This window comes from Raphanus sativus, chromosome 9, assembly GCF_000801105.2.
Source record: "Raphanus sativus cultivar WK10039 chromosome 9, ASM80110v3, whole genome shotgun sequence".
NCBI lineage: Eukaryota > Viridiplantae > Streptophyta > Magnoliopsida > Brassicales > Brassicaceae > Raphanus > Raphanus sativus.
The window spans coordinates 15,809,032-15,834,848 of record NC_079519.1 but is presented as its reverse complement, the minus strand read 5'-3'; the positions used below and the strand labels follow the sequence as shown (position 1 = coordinate 15,834,848).

General features: G+C 43.0%; 1 protein-coding gene and 1 non-coding gene across 2 annotated transcripts in view; one reads left to right on the top strand and one right to left on the bottom strand.

Moving 5' to 3' along the window:
• LOC130500103 (uncharacterized) overlaps positions 1–25,817 on the bottom strand; it is a 146,426-nt gene that overhangs the window by 96,057 nt on the left and 24,552 nt on the right.
• LOC130500607 (small nucleolar RNA R71) lies at positions 15,875–15,981 on the top strand. Its single transcript, XR_008939224.1, has one exon. It is a non-coding gene; the product is annotated as a small nucleolar RNA R71 (small nucleolar RNA).

Here is a 25,817-nt window from a genome sequence, read left to right as displayed (position 1 = left end):
TTTGACTATGATGGACAATATGCGAAATCAGGAGATGATTATGAATGGATTCCAAGCGATGGTCGTTTGTATGGTATATCCTTTAAGACATCATCATTGGATGAGATCACTTATTTCTGTTTGAAGGAGAGGATATGGAAGAAGAAGAGGATAGATCCGTGTTTAAAGAGGATGAATCTGAGTTACATTCCACTGGTAGTAGAACCTAAGAGGCAATCATATATTTTGGATGATGAAGATGTGTATGTGTATCTGACATCAGTGGATAAAGAGGGAAGAAGAAGTATTTTGCATGTAGAGGTCATCGAAGAAATGGAGCAACAATCAGTAGTTGAGAAAGAAAGCTCATATGGTGGGAACTATAGTGAGCTTGCGAGTGGATTACCCGAAGTTGAAGGTAATCCGGGTGCACTCACTCTATTTCCTCGCATTGAAGAAGCAGAACTATATCTGCCGGGGGCTGAACGGGTGGAGAATGTTGTTATAAATGGAAAAGCCGACGAAAGGGGCATTAATGTTGTTAATGGAGAAGCCGACGAAAGGGGCATTAATGTTGTTAATGGAGAAGCCGAGGAAAGGGGCATTAATGTTGTTAATGGAGAAGCCGGGGAAGGGGGTGTGGACAGTGAGGGCGACGTGGATAACTCTATGGGTGTTCGTCCTAGTTCGTACTATGTTGAGCTCCCACGTGTTGCAAAAGAAAAACCAGTGGTTAAAGAGTGGGAAGATGGTTTGGGTCTTCAGTTGTTTCAAGAATTTGAGAGTAAAGAAGCTGTGAAAGATATTATTGATAGAGCATCACAAGAGAACTGTTTCGGAATCAGTATTTGCAACTCGGACAGTGGTCGATATGTGGTGAAATGTCGGGGAGCAGATGAAGGCTGTAAATGGAGTGTGAGAGCAACAAAGATAAATAAATCTGAAGCGTTCTCGATTAGAACATACAGGAATATGCATTCATGCTCTTGCGTAACTTCAAGTACTGGAAAGAAAAGGAAAGTTACACCAAGATGTGTTGCAGCTATAGTGCACAAGGATTATCCGGGACTATATGAGACACCAACAACGAAAATCCTGCTCGGTCTGGTGCAAAGGAAACTGGGTGTGGAAGTGTCGTATACGACATGTTTGAGAGGAAAAAAACTAGCTGTTGCGGATATTCGTGGTGATCCGGAGAAGGGATATATAATATTGCCTGCTTATTTGTATATGTTAGAGAAGGCGAACCCGGATACAAAAACAAGTTTGGTAGTGGATAAAAAAAACCGGTTCAGATACCTATTTGTTGCGTTGGGAGCCTCCATTTAAGGGTTTGAATACATGAGGAAAGTCATCACTGTGGATGCAACTTTTCTGAAGACTGTTGAAGGTGGTTGTTTAATTATTGCCACGGCTCAGGATCCAAACCTTCACCATTATCCAATAGCTTTTGCTGTGGTTGATGGGGAGAAAAACGAAAGCTGGAAGTGGTTTTTCACGACGCTGAAAACTGTTATACCGGATTCGACGGAATTGGTGTTTGTTTCAGACAGAAATCCAAGTCTGATAAAAGCTGTTGGTGAAGTGTATCCGATGTCTAAACATGGGTATTGTATCTGGCATCTATCGCACAATGTGAAAGCTCATGTCAATCAAGGCAGGGACGATGTTGCACTACAATTCCGAAAAGTTGCATGTCTTTATTCAGAGCATGAGTTTAAAAAGCAGTATGACGATTTTAGGGAGAGGTATCCATCGTGTGCTAGGTATCTTGATAAAAGTGTCGAAGTCAAACGGTGGGCGAAGTGTCATTTCCCCGGTGCTAGGTACAACATAGACACCTCTAATTGTGCGGAGTCTTTGAATGCGCTATTTGAAAAGGCGCGAAGGATGTCTTTATTGCCTATGCTTGATACAGTTATTGATAAAGTGTCTGAGTGGTTCAACAGACATAGGAAGAATGCAGCAGAAGGACCGTCATCTCGAAAATTGGTTCCTTTGGTGGAGAACAAATTGCATAAGAGAACACCGAAAGGTTCAAAACTTACAGTGACTTCGCTGAACACTTTTCAGCTTGAATACAGTGTTATTGGAGCAGTCGGGAAGACTTATTCTGTGGATTTGCAACAGAAAACGTGCAGTTGCAGGAAGTTTGATATAGATAAATACCCATGTAGACATGCAATAAGAGCTATCATTAAGTGTTTGCAGCATGATAAACCATTACAGTTGAGTGACATGTACGATTTCATCTCGAATTATTACTTCATTACAACATGGGCGAAAGCGTATCGAAGGACTATATATCCAGTCCCTCATATAACTCATTGGCTGGTTCCAAAAGAAGTCGCGGCGGCGAAGTGTCCTCTACCTCCAGACTACAAGAAAAAAAAGGAAGACATCAGGAAAAAAGGCATCCTTCGGCGGGAGAAAGTCGGCCCCGTCCCCGTCCTAATAAGTATATCCCGAATAGGGGTCTGGCTAGTTATTTCAACTGCTCGCAGGGTCCTGAAGGAACTGAAGGAGCTGAAGGAACTGAAGGAACTGAAGGAGCTGAAGGAACTGAAGGAGATGAAGAAACTGAAGGAGCTGAAGGAGCTGAAGGAGCTGAAGGAGCTGAAGGAACTGAAGGACCTGAGGGAACTGAAGGACCTGAGGGAACTGAAGGAACAGAAGGAACTGAAGTCTTATATGAATGTGAACCTTAGTGAAACCTGATTAAAGTGATTTCGTTTTATGATTGTAAAACTTGGTGAAACTTTCGTGAATGTGAACCTTAGTGAAACGTTACGTTGATGACTTTGACGTATTCAATATGTGATTGTTATATGAATGTGAACCTTGGTGAAACGTTAGTTGATGACTTTGACGTATTCAATATGTTGAGAAATCCGAATAACGTCGAGTGAAAAAATAATAATCTGGAACACATTTTCTGTCGAATGGGAAGAGAATACATCATTGTTAGCTATGTTTTTTGTAAACACTACCTCGTGGGATTAGAAAATATACATATGTCACGAAATCAAATTTTATCATGCATGAGCACATCTAAAACGTTGATAGAAAATAGAATATATCAGGTGTAACCACAAAATCAATCATCTAAGTACAGTAAAACCAACAAAATCGGAAAAATCAGAAAAGTAAAACTTTAAAGGTTTTTGTATAACTACAAACTAAGTGAAACTATAAGCACGAAAATCCTACACCAAAAAATCCCGCCCATTTTTTCGATTTTTGACTTCCCACAAAATCGATGCGGAGGCGACGTAGAGGTGTATTAAACCCATTATTTTTTATGTTTTCGCCATTTACCTCAGCCAATCTCTCTCTCTACTATTCGATCTCTCTCTAGATCTCTCTCTACAATCGGTCGCTCTTATTTCTAGATCTAGGTTACTCAAAATCATGACTCATCCAGACGAGGAGTATAGCTAGATGAAGGCTTTGAAGAGAGACATCAACATGCTTGGCTGCGTGGCGGATGTCGAGTGTGGGATTCCGACCAGATGCCCTTGTGGGGGGACAATCATCAACGAGGTGGCTCAGAACCTGAAGTATCAAACCGATTTTGATACTTTACCGGGGAGAAAATATTTCACTTGCAAAAATTATGAGGTAATTTATAGAAAACGCCCAGATTTTTTATTGATACTTTCGGATTTTGATACATTCCCGTTTTACGTCTAGAATGATGGCTTCCATTTCCGTCAACCATGGGTCTTCGGAGTCCAGGAAGAGGTTGAAATGTTAAGGAAGCGCGTGGATGCGATGGCTGCAGAGATTGCTGAACTGAAGTATAATCTAACCCGTCAGAATCCCACCACTCCATGAGATGCGTCCGGTCCATGACATTAGTCTACTATCTGTTGTTGTTGTTTGCTTGAGATTATGTTCCCTTGTTGTTGTTTGCTTGAGATTATGTTCTTATGTTGTCGTTGTTTGCTTGAGATTCTAATTTACCAAGACTCTTCGGATTTACTAAAGTTTCCCTATTCTCCCTCTTTCACGATCTACGAAATATCATAAATTCACGAAGTTACACTAAGTTGAAAGTGAAACTTACTAAAGTTTCCCTATTCTCCCTCTTTCACGATCTACGAAATATCATAAATTCACGAAGTTAAGTTGAAAGTGAAACTTACTAAAGTTTTCCTATTCTCCCTCCTTCACGATCTACGAAATATCATAAATTCACGAAGTTAAGTTGAAAGTGAAACTTACTAAAGTTTTCCTATTCTCCCTCTTTCACGATCTACGAAATATCATAAATTCACGAAGTTACACTAAGTTGAAAGTGAAACTTACTAAAGTTTTCCTATTCTCCCTCTTTCACGATCTACGAAATATCATAAATTCACGAAGTTAAGTTGAAAGTGAAACTTACTAAAGTTTTCCTATCTCCCTCTTTCACGATCTACGAAATATCATAAATTCACGAAGTTACACTAAGTTGAAAGTGAAACTTACTAAAGTTTCCCAATATATAACATAAGTCTTAAATACCAGTCTTCAACATCAAACAAGAAAGTCACGGGAATTTAAAGTCATACAGACCGAATAGAGTTCATCCACATTAAAACAACCACATACTGGGAATTCACTCCGTCTTCTTACCTACTTTTTTTGTCTTCGGCTTCTTCTTAGCCGATGCCTTCTTCTTACCTGCTGCCTTCTTCTTACATGCTGCCTTCTTCTTAGCTGCTGCCTCCTTCTCAGCTGCTGCCTTGCTTCTTAGCTGAATGGGACTCCTCACAGTTTCACGAAGCATCAACCTAACCTTTTTCACAGGAACTGTTTCTTTGCCATCATCTTTTCTCGACCTCTTTTTTTTCGTGTTCACGACCTTTAAATTTTTTTCGACCTCCGCAGCATGTGCATACATCTCCGCATCATCATCATCCATGTCAACATCACCATATTCCCTCTGTACATTCTTTGAAATATCGAGAATGGCATCTTCAACATTATTGTCCTCTTCCTCCGGCTCGTTATTGTCACCACCATTCTCTTCCTGCGGCTCGTTATTGTCACTACCATCCTCTTCTTCCGACTCGTTATTGTCACTACCATCACCATCATCTTGGACCGCCGGATTGTCACTTCCGGGAACACTCAACCTAAGACTTTTCACATCCTCTTCTAGCAGACCTAGCTGCGTAGACAATAAAGTGACTTTTTCCTTCACTCCCTTCATAGCATCTCGAACTGCATCTCTGACTGCATTCATAAGCCAACCTTCCATAGCTTTTAAAGCCTCAGCTCCAGGAGTAGCTCCACTAAACTCCACCGAATCAGCATTAGCCTTACCAGATTGTGCATTATTCGATGGTCCTCCAATAGGATTGGTGGGACCTTCAATCTGACCTGTGCGAGACTCAAAATCCATGCGGAACTGTTCTTCAAAGAAAACTTGTTTCTTCCCTTTCCGTATTATCTTCGTCCAACCATCAACTGCTGCATCATCGGCGTCATCGGCCCAACAACTCTCCTTGTCCATTCCTATGGTTTCCAGAAGTTCCTCCTCAGCTGCTGTTGCTACCAAGATACTCTCAATATCCTTTGGTAAAAACACAAAAATACTAATTACCTTAGGTTCACCAAGTTTTCATAAGTCTCATAAGTCCCTTCTCCTCAATTCGACTACACATAAAACATCAATTACCTTTGTATTATTACCAAGTTTATCGTTCACAGCTTTCAGACTGAATTTCTTGGTTCCACTTTTCCGTTTGTACTGCATCTTGCACATCCGCGGGCAACCACTATTTGCAACATTCACATCTTCTCGGAAATGGTTCCTCAAGCTTGGAATTGCCTCAAAGGCCAACAACTACCAACACACAACAAAAAGACATTAACATCAATTAAACAACTATGTTGAAGGGAGCTTGAGAATACCTCCAGAGGGATAGGAAAGCTTGTAAAAACCCAACTCGTCGGCGCAAGCCCGTCGCATTTCTCCAAAAAGGTAGAGACATCCTTCAAGTTATGTTCGAATGCATACCGCCCCCAAGGGAACGTTACACACGCATCTAGGTCATCAACAACACTCAGGAAGAAACTGTCCACAGGTGATGCTCCCTCACCACTCTTTCGGCCTCCGACAAGGATGCTGGCTAAGAAGAACCGAACGGCCATCTTCTTACGATCCTCAGATGGCTTTGATTTCATTGCCAACATCTGCTTCTCCAGGTCAGCGTATGTTACCCTTTTCCCTCCAAAATACTTTTTCATGAATGTTGTACCACCCAACCTCTCATGGTTGGGGGGATACTCATGGCAGTATAGTCCAGAAATGAGTCCTAATTCTCTAAGAGAATATCGGATTGGGACGCCATTAACGACAAACCATAACTCATGCTTCTTCGCAACACAAGCTGATCGCAAAATGAGAACCCACATTCCCAACCACTTCTGCTTTCGGTTTTTAATATGGAAGAAATGTTGGAATTGTGGGTGCTCTATGAACCATTCCACCTCCTTCGCTTTCAGGATCGTTTGAATAGTTCTTATCGCCGTGTCAATGTATCATTTTCCTGAAAGCTTTAAAGACTTTTGATATTGGCTTGAAGGAAAGTGTAGTTTCATCTGTAGCATGCCCCCTTCTTCGTCATCTACAACCTGCACTCAAGTGAGAACCGGATCACGTACGACATCTTACAACCATCAACATATAGTTTCACAAACTTCGACTTAGTTCAGCAATCACTAACTCTAAATTCCACTTAGTTTTCCACACTTATCTAATCTTTCAAATCATCTATGTAAAAGTTTTCAATTTCAATACTTACCGAATCTGCGTGCGACTCAGTTTCATGATGTCGTCCAAATAGCATTATCGCCCTTTCATCAGCTTCTTCGTCATTTCTTCGGGGCTCTATTTCGTCTCCGGGTTCCTTCTCTTTTTCTCCTTCGTCTCCGGCTTCCTTCTCTTCATCTCCTTTGTCCCCGGCTTCCTTCTCTTTTTCTCATTCGTCTTCGACTTCCTTCTCTTTTTCTCCTTCGTCTACTTCTCTTGATTCCTCCCCTTCATTTTTCTTACTTGATTCTTCCTCTTCCCCTTTTCCACTGCATTGTCTTCGCTTTCATTTGCATCTCTGGCACTTTGGTCGGTTCCTGGGCCGACAGGTTTCTCGATAATCCTTGGGTTTGCTTCATCTCCTACCACACTACTCGAGCCGTCTTCTTTTGCCTTCGTAACGTCTCGATTCATCATGATTTGGGTTTTTGATTGTCGATTGAGGATTCGAATTGAGTAGGGTTTTCAGATAACTCGAATAAATTCTACTTAGTGAGAGACGGTGAACTTTATGTCTTTTCAATCAACCAATATGGGGAGAGAGGGGAAACGTATTAGGGAATTCAATTTCTGGAAGTGGATATCCGATTTGTTTGGGTCGGTTCTGGGCCCGGGTTTGGATAGTCCTAGGTAGAGTTGTAATTATGGAAGTTTCTCTTGGTTTCGTTGTCTTTTTATAAATTTTCGTGTAATAATAAAGATAAATGAATTTCTAAATCCGGGCAGTTTCGGGCAGGAGTATCTCAGCTCTTTTTTTTCGGGCAGGAGTACCTGAGCGTTTGATTCGAGCAGCTGAGCACCGGTTCTTTAACGTGGGCTTGATTCCGACGAGATGGTGAAGCTGAGAAGAAGACGAAGTTGATCCAAGGCGGAGGTGAGAGCTCAAGACCGGGTAGAACCCACCGGGGTGAACAACCGCTCGTAATTATTTTCACAAGAAAGGACCGGGTGATAGGGAACGGGTTGAGTAACCCGGGCGCAAGAGAAGAAAAATAACCTGATTTTATTTGGTTGACCGGTTTAGTTCCGGTTTGACCGGTTTAATCTGAGTAAATCAGGACGATTTTGACCTCCTCTATATATATTTGTAGACCTAAAAACCCTAGTTTTATCTCATTTTCTCTCTAGACTTTGCCTCCTTTTGTAAAACTTGAATCTTTTATCAACCTAAGGATTTTTGCAATCTTCATCTTATATCTTGTTTATCCTTCTCATAAACATGATTAGCCTTGAATCTTACATAGATTTAAGGTTTTTCATGGAGATTAGAGAGTAGACATACTTTGGATTCATGGGCTATGGTGATTAAGGATGATTAGTGAAGATTTAGGGTGTTTAGTGTTAGTTTTACTTATTTCTTTACTTGTTGAGGGTTCTCAATGCTATTTTAGTCTTGATCATACTAAAATAGATCTCTAGGCTTTCACGTCCGAGAGGCGTTCGATGAAATGCATGAACCAACTCTTCAATGCTTTTAGCATACTTTGCCAAAGAGATTTGTTGTCAAATGTGTTAGGATTGCTAGTAGACTTGTTTTCCATGTTTGCTTTAGTAACATTCAACCTAAGAGATTAGATGCTTGAGTTGCTTTACCAAAAGAACATTCATCTAGAGATAGAGCTTGTTTAGCTTAGTGTCTAGGCATAAGGAAATTGTTTGATTGATAGCTTGCCACTATAGTTTGGATCTTAGTCACCCAAAATCAAGTCCCTTGTCCCATGGATCCACCTTAGCATTTGATTGAGTTCTTGCACTTGTTTCTAGTTTGGATTTGAGATCACCTTGTTTATGTTTCTAGGATCTTAGCTTGTTACAATCATCATCTTCCTATTTGCTTAGATTAGGAGAGTTTGTGTATTCTTGGTGCTATAGATCACTAGTTCTCTGTGGGTTCGACAATCTTTTATACTATCATTTGACTTGGGAGCTTTGAAAACTCCTAGCATCATGATACCCACAGAAGTGCATGTCAGGACTACGGTCTCTGAACTCCAATCCCAAGAAGAGAACAACGAGCTAATGTCCCTTATTCTAGACCTACTACACGATAAAAGGGAAGCGGCTCGCCTTAAAAACGTGTCCTATCAAATGAAAGTGGCCAAGAGCTACAACAAGAAGGTCAGGTCCAAAACCTTCCAGAAAGGAGATTGGGTCCTAAGGCGAGTCAACAACCACACCAGGGACAAATCGGCCAGAAAACTCGCCCCCGGATGGGAGGGTCCTTATAAGATAATAGAGGTGCAGGGGGCATGAGCCTATAAGCTGTAAGACAGTGAGGGCAAGGTCCCACCTAACTGCTGGAACGCCCTACATCTCAAATTCTATCATTTCTAAGCAAGGTCCCCGGATCAAGCTTTTTCTATTACTATTATTATTATGATATATATTGAAGTACACTGGTTTCCTACTCATATGTATGCAATAACGTCTCTGGACTAAGCTTATAAAATACATTATTAGTTATAGCTAAAGGAGTTATAGGAACTCCAATGTACTTAAAGGGGAATACTAGCTGGATCAGGCCCCAAGGGATCTTAGATTTTAAAGCAAACCCTATGTATTAGTGAGACTACTCACATGGGTGTACGATAGATATGGAACGGGCCTGATCAACTGTATTACTCTGTTTGCATCACGGGCCCTGCGTAAAGGCCTATAGCCAAAAGTTACGTGGGGACCATCGTACTAGTGCTACCCAAACCCCGCGTTAAAGACGCTACGAGCTAGAATACACGCAGGGGGCATGCCGTACAATGGAAAAGTACTGTAATCAGATGCTGACGACTGATATGCTGGGAGCAATGTGCAAATCAATCGGTTAAAGCACGAAAAGTAGTGTGTCTGGTGCGGAGCCGCTCTGCGGGATTTGGCCCACGCCAACACCATTAAGTCTGAGCGTGACCTCTCTGCAGTAAGGTAGAGAGCAGCATTGAGAATCGAGAGTGGCCTATACCTCCGGGTGGCAGATTGCGGTTCCTCAATAAAAGATCGGTTCTGGCTCACGAGCAGAATACAATCGCAATCATCCCGAAATGCATACTGTTATAGTATTTTTGTGTAGGGTCGTTTGAGTACTACGGAACACAAGGATAGATTGAGACGAGAGTATGAAATCGAGAACTAGGAGATCTTATTGAGTTATGCGTATAGGGACTACAACAATTTGGTGTGATAACCTAAGTTCTAGCCGCCTAAACCCTAATCTTCTAGTCTAGAATAGTCGATCCCTTATTCTAGGGTTTGGGTTCCCCTTTTATAGTTGTAGATGTCCTCTGTAAGATTAGGAATTCTTCCAATTTAGTAGAAATAGAAGTTTCCCCTTAGATAGGAAACTTCCATTTTTCGTCAAGGGACAGGCCCGATCACGGCCTTCGGGCCTATCAAGGGAGTCAGGCCTTGCGTCCTTCTTTAGCAGGAGATCCGGCCTTGAGTCCTTCTTGCGTAGAGAGTCCGCCTTCAAGGGCCTATCCGGAAGCTGGAGAAAACCTATGCATGGATATTTTCCCCCAACAGTTTGCCCATTATTCCTTGATTTTCTCGTGGGAATCAAGGGATAACGTGTGTTCTTGGACGTTGTCTTGGTTTTCTTCAAGCGCAGTGTCTCGTTGATTTTAGGCCTGGACCTTGTTGATGACGAGAAATAAAGAATTTCATGAAGTGTCGTGAACTAAGATTCTCAAGGATATTTGGAATTTGATTGTAGTCCATCGTCAGGGGAGAAGAAATGGAAGAGACATCCCCCTTTTAAGGACCTGAAATATTCGGGCCTTGCACATGAAGCACATTTCAGAGATATGGGCTTCGCAAAAAGGCCCAGCGATGGTTGAGCTTCCTCCTTTGGCGCTTCTTTTGGCCGCGTGACGATCTCCCTGAGGCGCGTGGTCGTCACTCTTTAGGGCTTCATCTCTCTCTCCCTAGAGATCAAACCCGTCACCTTCATTCCTCTTTTATTTTCTCCTTCATTCTCTCTCAAGAATACTTTCACGGCGGCTTCCTTCCTTGAAGATCCTCTTTCGTTTTTTGACCGGTAGCCGTCTCTTCTCTCTTCTCTTTTACTTAGGTTGTCCTTTAGCGATGTATGGTGATTCTCCTAGTAAAACATTAGGTTCTTCCCCTATGAGCGATAAGGCTAGATTTAAGAGCTTAGGTCAAATGAGTTCCTCTTCCCATTCTCCTAGCCACACAGTTGAGGGGGAAAGTTGATGCTAGGATTTTCAAGGTCCTAATCAAATGTTGTAGTATAAGAGATGTCAATCCAATTCTAAGAGATTCTAAAGCAAAGGGAATGCAAGACCTTGCCTAATCTAAGTGCAACCATTAAGAGAGATGAGATTAAACTAGAACAATACTAAAATGCAATAAAGTATGAAACTTTCTTTGATTATGAGATGGTAGAACCCATGGGTTAGGGAATAAGACCTTGGGTGATTAAGTTTTGAACTAAAGATGATCACTTTCAACCTATCTAGCAAGCCTTAGGCCTAGAATCTATTATAAGCAAGGTCTATCTCTAGATGAATGCTCATTCACTAGCAAATCTCAAGCATCTAATCTCTTAGGTTGAATGAAATGCAAGCAATCATTAATAACAAGTCTAATAGTCATCTTAACACCTTTAACAACAAATCTTTTTGGCAAAGTGTGTTAAAAGCTTAGGAGAGTTGGATCAGACATTTCATCGAACACATTGTGGGTGGGAAATGTCTAGAACTCAACTTTTGAGAGGCCAGCTCAAAAGAAGCTTTAAGAGTACTCTACTAGCAAGGAAATAGATAGATTTACACTAATACATCCTAAATCTAGCCTAATCACCCTTAGTCTCCCTAGCCCATGAATCCAAAAGTGGATTACTCACTAATCACCATGATTCCTCTCAAACCCATGGTGGATTCAAACTTAATCATGTTAAGAAATGAAGATAAGTAATTAAAATCAATCAAGAACACAAGAACAAGATGATGATTTGAATCCAAGAGAGATCTTTCACCAAGAGAGTTTTTGTGTTTCTTAAGAGAAAATAAGATAATTCTCATCAAGGGATTACAAGAGTATTTATACTTAGGTTTAGAAGGGAAGAAAACTCAAGTTAAAATGACTAAACAGCCCTTTAAAATGGTGCAAAAACGACCACAACATGCTTTCTAAGTTAAATGATCAAAATGCACAAGATATGAATGCTAAAAACATGTAAATATGCAAGATATCAACTCCCCCACACTAGTCCTTTACTTGTCCACAAGTAAACTTTCAAAAACTAAGGAGGAGAGGTTTGAAAGAGGAGACTCATACCAAAAAAATTATCTTCTTAGCTCTCATCCTAACAACCTTGCATAATCATATCAACTAGCTAGAGCAAAACCTCTATTCTTCTCTAACTTTTCTAGGCCTATTCAACTCTTTTTATCTCTACACTCATCATCATGATTCCACAAACCACAAATCCAACAACTCTCTTACAATCACTAATCAAACTCAATAGAAAATCTTGCAAATGGTCAAAAGGTCCAAGTCATTTGGTTTGGTAAGAAAATGCTTCAGTTCAAGGTGAAGTAAGAAGTTCAAAGCAATCTTTAAAGGTGCTTCACTCTCAAAACAAGGTAGCTTTGGTAATGCACATAATATATCTAAGAAAGGGAACAACTCATGCATACAATGCTCAATCTCCATTGTCCTACCCTTTCCCATACATGTACAAGCTCCAATTTAAACTTTAAATGCCCAAAACCAAACTCTCATCACTCACCCAAAGATTTCCCAAAGAACTCAAGACACTTTCTCAACTAGAACTCTTTCTTTTTGAAGTCAATCAAAGGATTTTACACTTTTAAACACTTCTTAGCTCTTTCTAAACTTTGCTAGCCCCCTTTTCTTATTTTTTTTTTTTTTCATATATACATTTTTTTAAGGGGGCCAAGACATTCATAACATGAGCTTTAGATCATACTCTACTTATCCCTTGAGACAAAATTTGCTTTAGAGCTCTAAGAGTCTAATCTTTTCTTTCATCACCAAATCATACTCCCAAAAACAAGCTTTACAACACTCACCACCCCATCCTAAAAGCTAGACAATAGAGTGCCTAATCTAGCTAGAATGGAGACCAAGCATTGTCGTTCCCAATTCTCTCAACATTATGCACATGCAAAGCTTTCTAAAGAGGCCTCACTCAACAATAATTGATGGCTTGAAAGAAAGATTGGGTCTAGGGTATGGAGTACCACTTGAAATCGTCAAAAAGATCGGCAAAAAGGATGAGACAATTCAAGTGTGTATAACCCATGGCTCAGCACACAAAGGACCATAAGCAAGAGACATCAAGTTTAAATAAGACAGGAGCAATCTTCAAAGAGAGAGTTTCAAACAATCCAATGAGTTTGAAGAAGAGAATTCAAGGCTCAAAGTCTACAAGCTATCAAGAGGATGCTCAATCTAATTGCCATGATTACAAAGGTCACTAAAATGAGAACTTAGCATGAGCATCTTACATGGTAAAAGTCATCCCCTTATGCATGAATGCAACTTTATGCATGCTTCTAGACTCCTATAAAATTTTTATGCAATAAATGAATGCTCTAGACTCAATCTTAAGAATGCTAATGCAACTACATGGTTCTTTTTGTATATATGTTTTTTTCTAAAATTTTAAATTTTTATGGATTTTCTATGCAATAACTATCTACAAATGGATGCTTATGACATAAAACACAACATCATCAGCAACTTGCACTTCCCCCACACTTAATTCACACAGTATCTGTGTGAAAAGTGGAGAGAGATGACCAAAACAAAGTCTAAATGCAAATGAAAATGGTGTATACAAGGCTAAGGTGTATGAGTACCTCTATGGAGCGTGGGGTGAGGCATTGGTGTCTAAGGAGTAGAGTTTGGTCGCCTTCCTTCATCCAAGGGTCTTGCAATTTAAAATCCAAAAGAAATATGTACAGGGATAGTCATGGGACTTCCTCCCAAGTGAGCTTGTTTTAAGTGTCTAGCTTGACTTTCCTTCTTTTGACTAGTGAGAAGGAGGGTCCTTCCCACCTTCAAGAGTGATGGTGAGGACCTGAGATAGGAGCTCTTGAAGCTTGAATGGATCATCTTGGAGCTGAGGAGTGATGATGGCTCTTGCACTTGAGAATGGCCTTGACTTACCCTTACACTTGAGCTTGTACTCAATGACACCATCCTTGAGCTTCATTGGATGGAGAGTGAGAGTGTGTGAGATCATATCAAGAGGTGGAGGATGAGGTTCTTGCAGCATCTTCTTCTTGCCATGAGTGGCCTTTGAGGTTCCACTCAGCCCCTCCTTTTTAGCACTTTCCAAGTGCTCAACACACAACTCCTGAGAAGTGTCACAAACAACAACTTCATCTTGGGGCTTCTTATCAGCTTCTTGTCCTAAAGTGATTGTCCCACAATAGCCAGCATCTAATGGAGGTTGTAATGGGTAGGAGACAGCTTTGTTCACATTCATGAGGGTGACCTTCTTGTTGGGAAAGTCAATGCAAGCTCCAACTGTTGTGAGGAAGGGTGTACCCAAGACCAAAGGAACTCTCTTCACAGTCGCCATGTTAAGAACAGTGAGGTCAATGGGAATGGTGCATTCTCCAATTTTCAAAGGGAAGTCTTTAATGACCAAGTGGGGTTGTAGAAGAGGAATCCCCAAACTGTAGTGAAGACTTGTCTGGTTCCATACTCTCAATCCCTATACTTTTCACCATCTCCATTGAGATCACATTCATACTGGCACCAGAATCAACAAGAGCATCTTTAAGAGTGAGCTGACCAAAGGAGCAAGGTAATGTGAACATCCCTTGGTTTCCAAGCTTAGGAAGAGACTTTGGAGGGAGTGGTGGGTCAAGCTGCAGTTTAGAGATGTTCAGGAGCTCTGCTACTTCTTCTTTGTGAGTGAGAATGTCCTGGATCAGCAGCATTTGGACATGAGCCTCACGCATACCCGAGATCTCTGGAAGGTTGACGCCAACATCACTTAGGTCTTTCCTGAACTTGGAGATAACCTTCTTCTGAGCTTTGGTGAGGACCCTTTGTGGAAATGGGAGTGGGACCTCATATGGTTACAGCTCAACCTCAGTGGCTTCTTCTAGCTTAACCTCTTTCAGCTTGTTGTCAGCTCTCCTCTCAACTTGTTTCTCAGCCCTAGGCTCAGCTCTCTGCAGATTTTTTGCTTCAACTTTCCTTTCAGTTTGTACCTGAACCTGTTCCATAACCTTATCCACCATATGTGCTTCAGCTGTTGCTACAATCTTTGTTCCATACAATAGTCTTTCAATCTCATCCACCTCTTTCCCATGATCATGCAGCTCAATCTTTGAAGAAGTAGTAGAGATGACAACATTGCAAGACTCCTTGGGATTCTTATCTGGTTTCCCTGGTAGTGATCCCATTGGGCTCTTGGAAGATGATGGCATAGAGGCGACCTGACTCTCCAAAGCGTTGAAGCGAGAGGCAAGTAGTAGGAACTTGTTGTTCAGCTCGGTATAGCTAGTATCAATCTTAGAGTGCACGGTTTGGAACTCATGGCCAATATCCTTTGCTAATCTAGACTGAGCATCCATTATGTGCTTGAACATTGACTCCATACTTGAATCAGGAGCTGTAGCTTGAGAAGAGCCTCCTTGAGCTTGAGTTGACTGATTGATGTTGTTCCCAAAACCAGGAGGTGTGTTTTGCCTAGGCTGGTATTTGTTGTACTGAAACCAAGTACCATTGTTGTTGATGAAGCACAACTCTTCTTGCCCTTCCAAACCAGCTACTTCATTCACTTTAGGAGGTGCTTCTTGACTAGGACCGCCCACAAAGTTCATTTGCTCTTGCTTAGCTTGGGTGGAGAGAATCAAGTCCATCTTGTCTTGCAAAGACTTGAGCTCTCTCTTAGTCTGCTGATCATCACCTATGTTGGCTCTATCATGCTCCTCACTATAAACTGAGTCACTCTTAGCCATGTTCTCCACCAGCTCTTCTGCTTCCTCCTCAGTCCTGCCCAAGAAGAAACCATTGCTAGCAGTATCAAGCCTGTTTCTGCACTGTGGTAGAGCTCCTCTATAGAAGGTGTTAAGTAAGCTCTCCTTGCTGAAGCCATGATGTGGGCATCAAGACTAGTAGCCTTTGAACCTCTCCCATGCTTCACTGAAGCTCTCAAGTTTCTTCTGTTGAAACCCAGAGATTTCATTCCTGATCTTGGCTGTCCTAGATGAGGAGAAAAACTTTTCTAGGAAAGCCCTTTTGCACTCATCCCAAGTAGTGATGGAGTCACTTGGAAGAGTCTTCTCCCATTGGTGTGCTTTGTCTCCCAAGGAAAAAGGGAAAAACTTGAGCTTGAAGGCATCTTCAGAAACACCATTGGTCTTGGACAAGCCACAATACTTATCAAACTTGTCCAAGTGATCAAATGGATCCTCAGCAGCAAGGCCATGATACTTGTTGTTCTCTATGGTGTTGAGCAGCCTGACTTGATCTCAAAGTTGTTGTTCTCCACAGCTGGTGCTCTGATTCCCAACCTATGACCATTAATGTGAGGTTGATCATAGGCTCCAATGGCGCGAGCTTGGCGCTGTGGGTGTTGTGGTTGGCGCTGTTGTCTAAGGTTTGCAGATCCTTGACCATTGCCATCTTGAGCAGCTCTATCTTGAGGCAGGTTCTCCATATCAAATCCCAACCTTTGAACGTGATCCTGTTGCTCTTCTCCTCTTCTTCTTCTTACAATCTCTCTCTCAAGTGCAACTATGTCTTCAACTCTTGGAACTAGGCTTGATGAACCTCTGCACCTCAAGTTCATACACCTCAAAATCAAAAGGGAAAGAAAGAAGCAGAACCAATATCACAATAAAAGAAAAAATAACTTAGTCTCAAGCAAGTGACTCAATCCCAATATCAAAATCAACTTAGAAATTGGCAACGGCGCCAATTTTGATGCTAGGATTTTCAAGGTCCTAATCAAATGTTGTAGTATAAGAGATTTTAATCCAATTCTAAGAGATTCTAAAGCAAAGGGAATGCAAGACCTTGCCTAATCTAAGTGCAACCATTAAGAGAGATGAGATTAAACTAGAACAATACTAAAATGCAATAAAGTATGAAACTTTCTTTGATTATGAGATGGGAGAACCCATGGGTTAGGAAATAGGACCTTGGGTGATTAAGTTTTGAACTAAAGATGAACACTTTCAACCTATCTAGCAAGCCTTAGGCCTAGAATTTATTATAAGCAAGCCCTATCTCTAGATGAATGCTCATTCACTAGCAAATCTCAAGCGTCTAATCTCTTAGGTTGAATGAAATGCAAGCAATCATTAATAACAAGTCTAATAGCCATCTTAACACCTTTAACAACAAATCTCTTCGGCAAAGTGTGTTAAAAACTTAAGAGAGTTGGTTCAGACATTTCATCGAACACCTTGTGGGTGGGAAATGTCTAGAACTCAACCTTTGAGAGGCCAGCTCAAAGAAGCTTTAAGAGTACTCTACTAGCAAGGAAATAAATAGATTTAGACTAATACATCCTAAATCTAGCCTAATAACCCTTAGTCTCCCTAACCCATGAATCCAAAAGTGGATTACTCACTAATCACCATGATTCCTCTCAAACCCATGGTGGATTCAAGCTTAATCATGTTACGAAAGGAAGATAAGAAATTAAAATCAATCAAGAACACAAGAACAAGATGATGATTTGAATCCTAGAGAGATCTTTCACCAAGAGAGTTTTTGTGTTTCTTAAGAGAAAATAAGATAATTCCCATCAAGGGATTACAAGAGTATTTATACTTAGGCTTGGGACCTCGTTGACAGCTAGAGCTGATGACTTCGTGAGGTTCCACGTACTATAATTCTCCGAGATATTTGGAATTTCGTCGTAACCCATCTTTAATGGAGAAGAGGGGAAGTGACGACCCCTTTCGAAGGTTCAATGCGTACGGGCCTTGTAGATTATTGAGGCGGTTTAAGAGGATGTGATCCATACGATTGGATGGGCCCTTGGTTAATAAAAAGGCAAAGAGAAGAAAACCCTAGCGGTGAAGGCGGCGGTTTGTCTTCGGATAGATGTTTTCCGGAAATTTTCTGAAAAAGAAAATCGTATAAGTTTTTTTCCATTCCCATCCTTTCCTTTTTCTTGGCGAGTATCCTTTTTGCCGATTTTTCATTCCTTTCTCGCGGTTTAAGTGGAAAATCTTGTTGGGTATATATACGGATGCTCCGGTATCCCTTGAAGACACAAACCCGAGCCGGAATCGCTACCCTCGAGAGACAGATGATGAACGATCAGGCCTTCCTTGGAGCATTCCCAGCTTCCCATGTTGGTTGTCATGTTAGGCCCCGTCTTTTTTTTGGTGTTCCGTTTGCCTCTCCTATCATGTCTCCGGGAGAGACCTCGAGGGCGGGCAATGAAAATCCCCCAATGGCTCCCTGCGGGAGCACCGACTTCGCTCTTTTGAAGATGAGATCGGGGATAGACCTCAGTCAGACATCAAGGCGGAGGACCTGGTCGAAATTTGCAAGAGGTATTCGCTTCATGACTCGGTAGAGTTAAGGTGTGCGCGGGAATTTGAGCGGGCTCCTAAATGGTGGGAATGGTGAAATAGCCATTTATGAAGCCTATTTAGAAGCAGGCTTCAGGGGTGGCGTTCCTTTCTTGATAGATGAGGTATCATCGTATTTCGGGTTCTCCCCTTCGCAGCTTTCATCAGCATCCTGGCTTACCCTGATGGCTATCCAAGTACTGGGTGATCTTCATAGCATCCCCTTCGGACTGCCTCAAGTCTTGTACTCTTACTCCTTGGTTCCTTTGTTGGACAAAAAGGGTTTTACCAAATTTTGTCACTGGATGGCGAACCTTTGGTGGACAAACCTCCTAGGGGTATCTGTGGGAGAGAGTAACCAGCATTTGTCTGCGAATGGGAGAGGTGGATTTGGCGCCTTTCCTCCATCGTGGTCTCGTCTAGGGCCTAGGCCTTGAGTTGTTTTTACTATCTATGCTTTTCTTATTCATGTTGCTGCTTTTCTTCTTTGATTTTGATTGTTTTGTTGCTGAATAAGGCTTTTTGATAGCCAATAATACTTATTGCTTTATAGTTTATTCTTACCCATCTGTCTTTTGGATCAGTGCCTTAGTATCATCTCCAGTTTGGAGCCATTAGTGAACTGAACGTACTGGATGAACGTAGATCTTTAGGAAGAGCCTAATTTTTAGAAGAATGTTAGTAGATCGGCTGGAACCTGAAATTGTTAGAGAAGCATTAGACCTTATAATCCAATATTGAAAAACTTTAGTTTTAGTTGGAATGAAAGATCCTTGCTTAGAACCCTGGAGTTCTAGCTTGGTTTGAACCCTGAGGTTCTTGAGCCATAGAACTCGGAAGTTCTTAAGGCCTTGAAACTTGAGGTTCCTTACCTAGGCCCGAAGGCCGTTTATTAAACCTGAAGGTTTAACTCATTGAACCCTAAGGTTGTTTGAGTGTTAGGGTTTAATCTTTAGGTCTGGCAACGTGAGATTAAACCTGATTGATACCTCGAACCCAGAGGTTGATACCTTTGAACCGAGAGGTCCTTGGCAAACCCGAAGGTTGGTATTTGTATCTCAGAGATCTTTGAACCTAGAGAATGTTATTTGACCTAAAGGTCCTTAGACTCGAAAGTCCCTTGGTCCACCCTTAGGAGACCTCTTCGAACCCGAAGATTTTTTACAGGCCCGAAGGCTGTATTGAATCCGAAGATTCTTTATAGGCATGATGATCGTATTGAACCCGGAGGTTTTTAGACCTTGAGACCTTATTGAATCCGAAGATTCTAGACCCAAAGGTCGTATTGGACTCAGAGTTTCTAGAACCTGAGGCCTTGTTGAATCCGAAGATTCTAGACCCGAAGGTCGTATTGAATCCGGAGGTTCTAGACCCTAATGCCTTGTTGAATCCGAAGATTCTAGACCCGAAGGTCGTATTGAACCTGGAGGTTCTAGACCCTGAGGCCTTATTAAATCCGGAGATTCTAGACCCTGAGGTCGTATTGAACCATGAGATTCTAGACCCTGAGGCCTTATTGAATCCGAAGATTCTAGACACTAAGGTCGTATTGAACCCGAAGGTTCTAGACCCAGAGGCTTTGTTGAATCCGAAGATTCTAGACCCTGAGGTCGTATTGAACCTGGAGGTTCTAGACCCGGAGGCCTTATTAAATCCGAAGATTCTAGACCCGAAGGTCGTATTGAACCCATAGGTTCTAGACCCTGAGGCCTTGTTGAATCTGGAGATTTTAGACCCTGAGGTCGTTATGAACCCGAAGGTTCTAGAACTGGAGGCCTTGTTGAATCCAAAGATTCTAGACCCTGAGGTCGTATTGAACCCGGAGGCTCTAGACCTGGAGGCCTTATTGAATCCGGAGATTTTAGACCCGGAGGTCGTATTGAACCCAAATGTTCTAGACCCTGAAGTCTTATTGAATCCGGAGATTCTAGACTCGGAGGTCGTATTGAACCCGAAGGTTCTAGACCCTGAGGCCGTATTGAACCAGTAGGTTCTTTCATAGACACTAAGGCCGTATGCATTTTGGGATGTTTTTGATCGTATTCTGCTCGTGCGCCACTACCAATCTTGTTATTGAGGAACCGCACTCTGCCACCCGGAGGTATAGGCCACTCTTGATTCTCAATGTTGCTCTCTACCTTCCTGCAGAAAGGTCACACTCAGACTTAATGGTGTTGGCGTGGGCCAACCCTGCAGAGCGGCTCCGCACCAGACACACTACCTTCCACGTCTGGATAGGCATTAAATTTTTCGTGCTTTAATCGGTTTTTTGCACATTACTCCCTGCATATCAGCCGTCAGCATTTGTTTACAGTACTTTGCCGTTGTATGTCATGCCCCCTGCGTGTATTTTAGCTCGTAGCGTTTTTAACGCGGGGTTTGGGTAGCACTAGTACGGTGGTCCCACGTAACTTTTGGCTATATGCCTTTACGCAAGGCCCGAGGTGCAGACAGAGTAACAGGGTTGATCAGACCCGTTCCTTGTTTGTCGTACACCAATGTGAGTCGTCTCACTAATATATAGTGCTTGCTAAGATCTAAGGTTCCTTGGGGCCTGATCCAGCTAGTATGCCCCTTTAAGTACATTGGAGTTCCTATAACCCATTTAGCCGTAACTAATAATGTATTTTATAAGCTTAGTCCGGAGACGTAATCGCATACATAAGAGTAGGAAACCAGTGTACTTAAATATATATCATAGTAATAATAGTATAGACAGCTTGATCCGTGGACCTTACTTTTTAGAAATGATAGAATTTGAGATGCAGGGCGTTCCAACAGTTAGGTTGGACCTTGTCGTCGCTGCCTTGCAGCTTATAGTCTCCTGCCCCCTGCACCTCTATTACCTTATAAGGACCCTCCCATCCGGGGGCGAGTTTTCCGGCTGATTTGTCCCTGGTGTGGTTGCTGACTCGCCTTAGGACCCAGTCTCCTTTCTGGAAGGTTCTAGACCTGACCTTCTTGTTATAGCTCTTGGCCACTTTCATTTGATAGGACACGTTTCTAAGGCGGGCCGCTTCCCTTTTTCCGTCTAGTAGGTCTAGACTCAGGGACATTAGCTCGTTGTTCTCTTCTTGGGATAGGAATTCAGAGACCGTAGTCCTGACATGCACTTTCGTGGGTATTACTTCTTCAGCGCCATAGACAAGTGAGAAAGGGGTCTCTTGTGTGGCCGTCTTTGGGGTAGTTCGATAGGCCCAGAGGACTCCGTGTAACTCTTCTGCCCATCGCCCATGGGCATCTTCCAGGCGCTTCTTGAGCATGTTCACCATTGTTTTGTTAGTGGACTCCGCTTGTCCATTCGATTGAGGATGTATTGGCGCTGAGTATGATAGCTTGATGTTCCAGTTCTTGCAGAACTTTCTGAAGTTGTAGCTTGTTAACTGGGGTCCATTGTCAGTGACGATTTCATGGGGGTTCCAAAGCGCGTGGTCACGTTTGTCCATAGGAACTTCCTGACTTGGAGATCCTTTATTTTGACTAGGGCTTTAGCTTCTACCCACTTTGTGAAATAGTCTATCACGGCTAGGAGGAAGACCTTTTGCCCCGGCGCCATGGGGAATTTTCCTACGATGTCCATGCCCCATTTTCGGAAGGGCCGAGGGGAGCTCAGGGATTCAAAGTTTCTGGTGGAAGATTGGAGACCGGTGCGTGCATTTGACATTGGTCGCAAAAGTTTGGTTTGTCTGAGGGCGTCCTTTGCCATTGTCGGCCAATAGTACCCGACCCTTCTTTCTATGAGAACCAAGCTTCAGCCACATCGAGTGGGAACCGCACTCCCCATCATTGAGTTCTTCTAGTATCCTAGCGGCTTCTCTAGGGGTGAGACATCGTAGGTAGGGGCCTGAGAAAAACCTTCTGTATAGTTTTCCTTCAGAAAGAGAATATCTGGCTGCATGAGTTCTTATTTTTTGACTTTCGTCTCGATCTGCAGGCAGGGTGGCGTCCCTGAGATAGTTAGCAATAGGAATCATCTAGGTTTCTTCATCTACTACAGACACTTCTTCAGGCTCTGCCTCTCTCTCCGTTGCGGGCCATTGAAGTACCAGCAGTGGGATGCTCATGTGACTCGTGGTCTCTAGGGCGGATCCTAGATTAGCCAAAGCGTCGGCTTGGGAATTATGTTCCCTAGGGATCTGAGTGAGCTTGCAGTTTCATAATCTATCGAGCAGACGTTTATCTACGGATAGGTACCTTATCATGCTCAGATCTTTAGCTTGATAATCTCCTTGGACCTGGCTTATGATCAGCTGTGAATAGCTGAAGACCTGGATGTCTTCCACTCCCATCTGTTTAGCGAGTGTTAGCCCTGCTATTAGGGCTTCATACTCGGCCTCATTGTTCGTTGCTTGGAAGTTGCATCGCACGACCCTTGAGGCTGATTCTCCTGTAGGAGAAGTTAGGACTAGGCCTACGCCTGCGCCCCTTACATTGCTGGACCCGTCGACATATAAGGTCCATTCACCTTTTTCCCCTTCATTAACACGGAATTTGATTTCTTGTTCCAAGGCTGGAAGAATAGTGGGAGAGAACTCAGCTACGAAGTCAACTAGGACTTGTGACTTAATGGCCGTGGCTGGCTGGAAGATCACGTCATATTCTCCTAGCTCTATGGCCCATTTCGCGAGTCGTCCAAACACTCATGGCTTATGAAGAACGGCCTTTATAGGGAAAGAGGTTACCACCATGGTCTGATAGTCTGGATATGAACCTGCTTAGGGCGGCCATTCTTCCTGTCAATCTCTGAACCTCTTTCACGTTACGGAGGGGGGGGGGAAGATATCACTTGGATTGCCCTTACCTGCTACGGGTGGCCTGAATTCCTCAAACCTTAAAAGACCAGCTCGGGGAGCACTCCAAGCGACTGCAGGAAAGCTTCGAGAAGCTGGACGCGATGGAAGACGAGAATCTCGTCCTTCGACAAGAGAACCGAGCTCTTGACGAAACCGGTCTCAAGCGTAAGAGATTTCGATCTAGGTTTGTCCCATGGCGTCTCTCAACACCCCTCGCGACGATGGTGAAGCATCTCGCCGACCTAAAGCTATGAATAAAGAACCCGATAGCCGTGAGGCCACTCAAGGGACGCCCCGGGTGCAAGTGGATAGCGACTCTGATACGGAAGACGAAGAATATTCACCTGATGATCCCATATCTCGGATCCCGCCCTTGCTGCTTACCTTGATAAAGCGGTCTCCAAAATATTCAGCACCATCCAATCCATGGTAGAGAGGCTTCCAGGGGTAGCTCCCCCCATCCGGAGAAGCCATCACGGGTCCTATTCTGATACGCCCTTCATGGAAGAAATTGCCTCGGTGGAGATGCCGCGCAAGTTTTCTTTCCCGAGCAAGAAGATGTACGAAGGCACTGGAGACCCCGACAATCACGTTTCTCAGTAAAAGCAACGTATGCTAGCCGTAGAAATCCCAAGAGGAGCAAGGGAAGCTACCATGTGTAAAGGATTTGGGTCTACTTTGACCGGTCCTGCTCCCAATGGTATATCAATCTTCCCAACAAGTTCATTAAGTCCTTTGCGGCCATTAGTGACCAATTCGTGGAGCAATTCGCCAGTCGCCGCAACCTGGAGAGGAACTCGGATGATCTCTATGAGGTCCTTCAGCATAGGAACGAGCCCTTGCGCTCCTACATAGCACGCTTCAATCAAGAGAAGGTGGCCATCCCCGAATGCAACGCCGACACAGCCATCTCGACCTTCAAGAGAATCCTGCTCCCAGAAGGAGATATCTACAAAGAGTTAACCAAGTACAAGGGTAGGACCATGGAAGATTTACTATCTCGTCCCTGGGCTCAGGTGAGATGGGAAGAAGACGTCGTCAGTAAGACGAAGGTCTACCCGAAGCATGATCAAAAGCCCTTAAAGCCATCTAGGAGTGATCGTGACGAGGCTTTCCATCCTAGGTCCGCGAAAGAAACCAGCAATCCAAGCAGGGGCAGATATCAGAACTGTCCTCTACCTAGATCCGAAGGGATGATGGTATATACACGGCCTGATATCTCTCACCTTGAAATAATGAAGTCGGAGCAGATCAATGTCCTACGAAAAATGGGTCCACAAGTCAAATGGCCCTCGAAGATGAAGGCCTCGGATGCAAACCAAAATCCCAAACGATGGTGCGATTTCCATAACTATCACGGCCGCACCACGGAGGATTGCATAGCCCTGAAGTTAGATATTGCAAAGCTCCTCAAGAAAGGTCATCTAAGAGAATTCCTCTCGGATAAGGCCAAGAACCTTCTCAACAAGGAAGGCCCCGGCCTTCCTACCGATGCGGTTCCTGCATTACCACCACATCAAGATCGAGTGATTCATGTCATCTCAGGAGGGTCAGAAGTAAGTGGAATCAGCAGTGCTGCCGCCAAGAGAAGCACTCGAAATGCTAGGAACGGTCAAGAGACCGAAGGCCCTAAGCGTTTACTCCTAGGGACAGACGAAATCAGCTTTACCGCGAAGGAGCAGGAGAAAGTCCTAGCTCCTCATCACGACGCCGTTGTCATTTCACTTACCATAGCAAACTGCTTGGTTAAGCGAACACTGGTGGACAATGGAAGCTCCAGCAACATCATCTTTCATTCAGCCTATGCCGATTTAGGGCTGGAGCCTAAGGCCATAACGAGAAAGGCACCCCTCTCGTAGGCTTCAGCGGAGAAGTAAAGCATACCCTAGGGGAGGTCCTGCTCCCAGTCTATGCTGAGGGAATAAACAAGGCCACAAAGTTCCTAGTCGTTGACTGCCCTTCATCCTACAATATGGGTGCTGTACCCTCGACTCTGCATCAATAAGTCAAGTTCTCCACTCCCTGGGGCATTAAAGCAATTAAGGGGGACCAAGAAAATTCTAGGTCCTGCTACCAGAATACTCTGAAAGGAAAGACCCAGCCTTATAGAAATTACAGAAGAAGCTTCTGGCCCAGCATACCGAAGAGCCGGAAGTGGAAGAGAAGGACGAGGTTCCCTTAGTAGAAGGAAACCCTGAAGATAGGCTCCAAGCTCCCTAAAGAACTAAGGCGAAGGTTGATCGATTTCTTGAGGTCCAACTCCGATTGCTTCGCTTGGTCCCATGAGGACACGCCTGGTATTGATCCCGATGTCATCATGCACAAGCTTCAAGTGGATCCAATTGATACAGCCTGGAAATCAGACTATAAGACTTGATGAACTGAGGTTCAATCTGAAAACAAAGAAGATAGATTTTTATTAGTTTTATGAGTTTTTATGAAACAAAACAGAAACAAATGGAAGATGAATAAGATACTAATGATATGAAGAATAAATCAGAGTAAATAAACAAAGATAAAGGATAGATATGGTGGAACCAAGCTGTTGGATGTGTATCACTCTCAGCTTGATCAAATGATGGATTGAAGTGGATTTGCGGATGAAGGTTTGATTGAATCTCTCAACCAGATGGGATGATGACGAAATGGATTGAATAGACACCACAAAGCTCTGTGATAGGAGACTTTGATAAGCCTGGTTGCTCA